General features: G+C 45.8%; 1 long non-coding RNA gene across 2 annotated transcripts in view; it reads right to left on the reverse strand.

The window, feature by feature from the left end:
- The window catches only part of LOC107516679, a 75,359-nt gene that overhangs the window by 67,058 nt on the left and 795 nt on the right, over nt 1–7,506 (reverse strand). For both annotated transcript variants that reach the window (XR_001598354.2, XR_001598353.2), the window contains exons 2-3: nt 6,401–6,527; nt 4,857–4,958 (exon numbers count right to left, since the gene is read on the reverse strand). This is a non-coding gene — a long non-coding RNA (uncharacterized LOC107516679). The remainder of the gene's footprint in view (nt 1–4,856; nt 4,959–6,400; nt 6,528–7,506) is intronic.

Consider the following 7,506-nt stretch of genomic DNA (forward strand, 5'->3'; position numbering starts at 1 on the left):
CTTTCTGGGGATTACCTGATTCCAGAGGCATGTGCACTTCTGGTTGTATGGACTAGGCTATTTTACAACCCTATAAGGATAGACAAACGTTTAGTTGTAGAAAAACTGATAATAATGCAAGTTTTTCTTCTCTATAGAAATGCAAATGAATTTTGTCCAAAAAATGATGCACTGGTTTTTAAAAAAAAGACAACCCCATTCCAGTTCATTGCTCTATAGAATTTTAACCAGCTTTATATCCATTGGCAAATTCACTGCAGTATTTCTGATTATATATGTCTGTTCGAATTTTCCCCTTAATTGGTTTTAATAACTTCCTGGTTCCCTCACTAATTAAGAAGCTAAATAAATGCAATTATTAACACAAATTCATTTTATATGTGTATGAGAGCCATATTTTACCTTTTCGAAAAGTATGCTTTAGCATAGCGATCCTCAAAGTGAAGTCCCAAGCAGCTACAGCATCACCTGGGAACCTAGAGATACAAATTCCCAGACTCATCCAGACCTGCAGAATCAGAAACTCTGGGGGTAGGTGGGGCCCAGCCACTCATGCCGTGAGGAAACCCCCAGCTTCTGACACACACTCGAGTGTGAGAATTGCTGGAGCACATCCATCAAATGCTTTCGAGATGCTGCTTTATTATTTGACTCTGTTAAAACCCTGGGACCTGACCATCTATGTGGTCTCTAAAACAGCCTGTCTGTGACAGATGAGAACAGGCCAGGCCACCCTTTTCTCTCATCTCATCGGATGCCTCAGCTGTCCCATCTCCCGCTCCCTGCCTCTCCCTGCAGCACAAAGGGATAGAACAAGGGTCCTTTGTGAGCCAGACGGAACATGAATGTCAAGATAGTCTTGAGGGGCTTCGTCCAGGGCTTGTTCGCACCTGCTGGTATGAGTCTGTGGCAGCTAAAACCCCCAAGCTTCAGAACTAAATAGTCCCAAAGGGGCCATGACCCCAAAGAGAAGGGAGGAGGACGGAGAAAAAATGATCTCAGAATTCAGCCCCAAATGTTGTGTTTATTTATTCTCTGCCTCCTGCAATAATAGAGTGTTATTTCATTGCTAGCAGATGCAAAATAACAAGCCCATTGAGCACCGATCTGAAACACATATGTCACCCATTTGTCTTGCAGCCTGACTGGGCGCACTGCCCTGTTCACAGAAAGCTCTCCCTGATAGAACGCCATACAAGCCCGATAATTGCCCTTCACCATGGAAGATCCACCATAAACACTGCCTTCCCTTCCTCCACACAGTTGATAGGACAGGCAGGGCATTCTAGCTACTCCTCATTCCCACAGCCCTAACACCCCTTACCCCAGCCCACTCTGCCTTTCCAAGCTGGCTGCTTCCCATTGCTCTCCTGGGAACTCATTGAAGGGGGTACATAAAGCCCACTGGGAAGCACAATGGAGGAAGGGCATCCTTGGGAAGCAATAGAGCACGGTAGATTAAGAGATGAGACTCAGTGAGGTATGGGTTCAAATTCTGCCTCTACCACTTAGCAGAGGAGTGAACTTAGGTGTATTGCTTCCCCCTCTTCCAGCTCCTATTGTTCCAGTAAAATGTGGGTGATGACAACACATTTTTCTAGGGGTGCTGTAAGGACTAAATGAGTTGATGATATAATTACAGCCCTTAACACAGAGCCACTCCCCCAATAAGTGCTGGGTGTTTATATTTGTTGGTGGTGGTTGATCGTGAAATAGAGTCCCTAAAGGCCCCCTGGAAGAGGAACAGAGCCAGAAGCCAAAAACAAGCATCAAGTGGAGGCTGAAGTAACAGATCAGGAAGGAGCTGGTTACAGAGGAACCTCACAATCAAAATGAAGTCCGCAGCTGGCACTGCAGCCGCGCAGTAATTTCATGTAGCTACCATTGGCCTTGCGTGAGGACACAGCAAGCCACAGCCAATGGGAAGACCGGTTTGGAAAAACTAAGTGCAAGCTCTTTGTCAAGTGGAAAAACACTAACCAAATGAATTTCTTCATCCTTTCCTCAATTGCCAAAAATCCTTGCCTTATCTACAAGATTTTCATAGGCCCAGGCGAAAGACCACTTCCTACTTAAAACCAGTGGTTCCCAACTGGGAGTGATCATCACAACAGGGGACTTGCTATTAGCATCTAGTGGGTAGAGGCCTTGGATGCTGCTAAACATCCTACAGTGCACAGTACATGCCCCCACAACAAAGAATTGCGTGGCCTTAAATACCAATAGTGCCTAGGGCCCAACATTGATTAGAACAAATCTCTCCTTCCTGTCTGCTCGTCAGGCACCTTGTTTGAGCCTGCGTTGGGGCACTGGCCTGACTCTGCCGGGTGTTGTAGTTAGCTGGTGGCCTCCTGGTACAGCAGAAAGGACACAGGCTCTCTCAGAATCCTGGCTCAGCCGCCCACTAGCTAGGACTCAGAAACATTTCGTTTCTCTGAGACCATTTCCTCTTCTGAAAAATGGAAATTAGAATCCCTGCTCACAAGATTATGGTAAGGATTACATAAAATACTCTGTGCAGAGCACCTGGCACATGATAAGTACTCAATAAGTTACAGGGACATGTCTTACTAGATAAAGCCCAAAGGCCACAGTGGCGTCTTGCATATCTTCGCATCTCCTGCAGCATTGTAGGCTATGCCATGCACATAGTAGGAACTCAGAAGAAACTAAAGTGCAGTCTTTCAGGGAAGCCAAGTCTGGAGAAATAAACCTAACCCACCTCATGGACATATAGTCCTGCAAATTTAAATGGTTTTGATCTAGTCTTTAGGAGGCCCCAACATCTCAGCCTATTTTTCCCTGTCACCAAGTCTTGGGCCCTTCTGGTGAGCAGGGAGGCTGAGATTGACCTGTCGATTCCTGCCGGGACTGCCAGAGCCTTGGCCACTGCTTCGGAGCAACTACTGCAGCCCGGCTATTCCTGACTGACTGGCCTGATCACCTGCCACTAGCCAAACATCTGCTAAAGTGCATGGAGAAGGAAAGCCAAAGAAATGCCAGTTTCCTAACAGGAGGGATGCAAGTCTGCATGAATATGATTTGCCTGGAAAATGAGAGAGGACATCACCTAGTCATCCAGATTGAACAGAGCCTTCCTAAATAAATACCCTGTCCACAACCACCCACTGACACGCACAGCTCAGCCACACCCTGAAACTATGGGGAGACTATCTCTGCTCCTTGCCACTGCAAAGCATTCAGGGGTTCATCGACTACCAGCTCCTCCCATGCTAGAGAAGACATCAGGGAAGACACACTGGGCGAGGACGGAACCCTGAATGGAAATGGGATCCCTACCTCTAATTGGCTGTGCAATTTTAAGCAAGTCTCATCATCTCCCTGAGTCTTAGTTTTCCATCTGAAACCTTGACAAGAAGGTCCCTTTGGGTTGAGATATTCCATGTTCTTTCTATGGCCAGTTGTGGCTTCGCTCCCATATAAACCTTCTGAATACCATACAGACAAGCTCTGATCTATTCCAAATCCAGCCCTTACTGTACAAGGTGGCCCGCAGAAGATGGCAGGGCAAAGATATCTCCCCAACTGTTAAAGTTCTCTGTAATGAACACAATGAGTCCTGCCTCTTCTCAGCCCTCAGAGTCCAGGTCAGGCTGCCCAGGAAGTATCAGGAAAGGACTCAGATTGTAAAGATACAAGGTGACAGAGACACTCTGCCAGCCCACAGGAATCCAGGCCAAGAATAGATAATACTTATACCAAGCGTGCACCATAATTGCTAGGTATCTGAGAGCTAACTGCTCCAGGTACAACATTGCTCTCAGCTGCTTCCTTTTATTAAATGTCTTAATAAAAGGAATCCGGGCAAAACCATTAACTAAAAGAACACTCCAAATTCCCTCACCTGAATTCCCCTTCCCTCCAGCCCCACCCCCCACACTCTCACTGAGCAATGTCCAGATCACATCAGCTCCAAGGCTTCCCCTGACACTCAAAGGACTGCATCTCGCCTTCGCAGAGCTTTCTTTCCTATGTGATCTAGAGCACAACACCGCTGTCTGCCAGCTGTCTTGGACTCTCAGCTAAGGGGGAGGCACAAGGTGGTGAAGAGGAAAGAACACAGACTCTGCAGTCAGGATCCCAGATGTGCCAACGTGGGTAAGTCATAATCCTTAATCTCTGTACATATCAGTTTGTTCATCTGTAAACTCATGTCAGTAAAACTCACCTTGTCAGAGTGACCTGGGGGTTAAATGAAACTGTATGTGAAGTGTCCAACCTACACTAGGTGCTCAGAAAAGGGTGCAATTTTGTAGGCATTTAACCCACTTGGCTGATTAATGCAGCTCCAGGCATGAAATACACAAACAGGTTGAGAAAGAAGCAATTTACAACTAGAAGTTTTTATAGTACTTTGTTCTTAGTGGATTGAATTCCCTTTGGATTAAGGAAAAGTAGAATTATTCTCCTCTAAGAATTTTGCATTCAATTCAGACAGACGCTGAATCCATGGAGAACTCTGATTTTGTCCTCAGAACCCCAGAGTAGAGGTCAGACCCATGCAGATTCAGGTTTTCAGGTTATCTAAAGCAAATCACTTCACCGTTCAGACTAGCTCACAGTGGTTCGCAAGCCCATCTCACATTAGCATCTCCTGGGAGCTTTTCCAACCTATGGGTGTGCAAGCCCCACCCCAAATCAATTTCACCAGAAACTTTGCTAGGTGGAGCCTATGTATCAGTACTTTCAAGAGCTCCCTGGATAATTCTAATGTGAGATGCATTGGACAGAAACTCTCCAAGATCCCTTCTAGGTATCCTGGTGCCTACAACAATGTATGATTCAGAGTAGACAGTTTATGTATGTTGAATAAATGAATAAAGATTCTGACTCACCTCTTTTGCTATTTCCATATCACAATGTATGAGGTAAAAGAAGAAAAGAAAGGGCTGAATTCCAAGTAAGAATCCCAGAGTAGTGCTGTCCAACAGAAATTTCTGCAATGATAGAAATGTTCTATAACCTATGCTGTTCAACACAGTAGCCATAAGCTGTGTGTGACTATTGACTAAAGAACTAAGTTTTAAATTTCATTTAATGTTAATTAAAGTTAAATAGCCATGTATGACTTCTGGCTGCCATATTAGACAATGCAGTCTCATATAAAATGTTTACCTTTTATAAACATATCTATATCTGTGCACCCCCATGTTCCTCTTTTACTAACAGTGCCCCATTTTCACTTAAGGCAGCACCTTGCTCTCACTGCCTTTAGTCTTTGGGGGGCAGCCAAAGAAGTTGCCTTGCCCTTCACCAGCCAAGGGGTGGACCCAGGACCCAAAATAAGTCAACCAGACTCTCCTCTCAGGGAACTTGACTCTAGCTTTCTATTCGCAAGAATAGAAAATTAGAGATTCATATCAATGTTGATTCCCTCAGACACTGAATGTTAGTCCAGAGTGTGATAACAACAGTGATAGTTTTCATTATCATCCCCATCATCATCAAAGCCACCTGTACTTAATAGCTGTGATGTGCCAGATCCTGAACTAGATGCTTAAGTTGCCTAGCTTCCCTGTGTATCACTTCTTCATCTGTGAAAAGGAAATTGACTCATCCTAACTTTTTCCAGAGTCTTTGTGAAGACAGATAATGGTCACAAGAGCTTTAAGCCCAAATAAGGAGTTACCCAAGTGTCTGTGAGAGGTGTTGTTCTCTGGGTGTAGGGGTAGAAGAATCATGGGAAGGTTTGATACAGAACCCAGTATCTGGGCCCAGTTCACAAACTATGGGACACCAGGCAAGACACTTTCCCTCTCTGGGTTTTGGCTTAAATGAGAGTAGGTTAGACACATCCCTTTCCAGTCCATTTTCTAATCTATTTGCATGCCCGTCTCACCTCGCCTGATACTTATCCACTTCTAGTTCTATGAATACATTAAAGAAAATTCTCTAGACTAGACTATGCTGGCCTTGAACTTAACTCCTTTCTTCTTCTCCCACTCACCAGGGAATCACTTCCTGTAACTTCATGCACTAAGCCTCTGGCAAAGCACTAAGCTAGAATCATGTTTAAACATTTCTTCTGCTACCCGACCATAAGCTCTAGGAGGGCAAAGACCCTCTTATTCACCACAGTATCCCCAGTTCCTAGTACAAAGCCCAGCACTGGATAAGTACTTACTGTTTGAATGAATACTCCAAATCTATTTTGTTATTTGTCTTTTCTGGAAATGCACAGTATTAGTTATCTAAAACTATAAAAAAGTATCCCAAAACTTACTGGCTTGAAACAACAACGATCACTTCTTATCTCTCAATTTCCATGGGAGAGAAATTGACAGGACACAGTGAGGTTGACTTGTCTCTGCTCCCTGGCCAGGACCTCAGCTGGAGGACTCAGAGATGGAGGCTGGAATCATCCCAGTTCCCCACCTACCTAGTGAGTGATGCTAGCTGTGCGCTGAGAGCCTAGCTGGAGATGTCAGCCAGAACACCCCATTGTCTCCTCTCCATGTGGCTTAGGCTTCCTCACAACATGGCGGCTGGGTTCCCAGGGTCGTGTTCTGAGGAATTAAGTAAGTGACAGAGGAATGTCTCCATTTTATGACCTAGGCTTACGGGGTATATTGCACCACTTCCACCACATTCTATTAGAAGCCAGTCACTCAGTCCAGCCCACATTCAAGGAGAAGGGAACTAGACTCCATCTTTTAAAATAAGTGATAAAGAACTCGCGAACATTTCGCTAGCACAAGAGGCAACGTACAGGGTGAAAGCTAAGTGAAGAAGCAGGATTTCCTTCAAATTATCAGCTGTGTGATCTAGGGGAAATCCCTCTCTGAGACTCAGTTTCCCCATTTATACAACGAGCAGGTTGCCGTTGTTGATTCCTGGTAGTTTTGACATGCTTGGAGTCTTTTTGCCTCAGTGAGCTGAAGAGGATCCCCTCTTAACTAGCTTTCTAGAAATCCTGTGACCCTTCCTATCACAGATCGCTATTGGCTTCTGACCCTGAAAGCAGCAAGAGGTTGCCTTTGGAACTCAAGAGACCTAGAAAGTTCAGACACCAGAGAGAAATTTGAGAAATAATACAGGGAACCACTGAGGACCTCGGATTCTCCAAGACCTTCCTTGTCCCAGCCCAAGCGTGGAAACCTCAACTTGTCAGAGAAGGGAATGGTGAGGAAACTCTGTCCCACCCCGGGGCCCAGGAATCTGCATTTACCCATGGAGAGACACCAACTCTTGGTGGAAGAGTGGGGAGGAGTCATAACTCATACAGGGCTACCCCACTTCAGTGACGTTCTTCCTTTATGCTCCGTGTTCGCCTTTTCGGCGTTACATCTCTGAGGAGCGGGGAGGGGGGGTCGGGGTGGTGTTGGGGTCTCCGCTGTCTTGGGCCCGCACACAATGGGCGGTACTTTCACTTTCTGGGTCGGCTAACAGTCCCCAACCATAGCCTTCCTTTCCCATGTGCTGCGGTCCGAAGACCCTAGGGCGCAGCATCACCACTGCCAGGTGCTGACTAGGGGCGCCCAGAGC

This window comes from Rousettus aegyptiacus, unplaced genomic scaffold (genome assembly GCF_014176215.1).
Source record: "Rousettus aegyptiacus isolate mRouAeg1 unplaced genomic scaffold, mRouAeg1.p scaffold_m13_p_3, whole genome shotgun sequence".
NCBI classification, from domain to species: domain Eukaryota; kingdom Metazoa; phylum Chordata; class Mammalia; order Chiroptera; family Pteropodidae; genus Rousettus; species Rousettus aegyptiacus.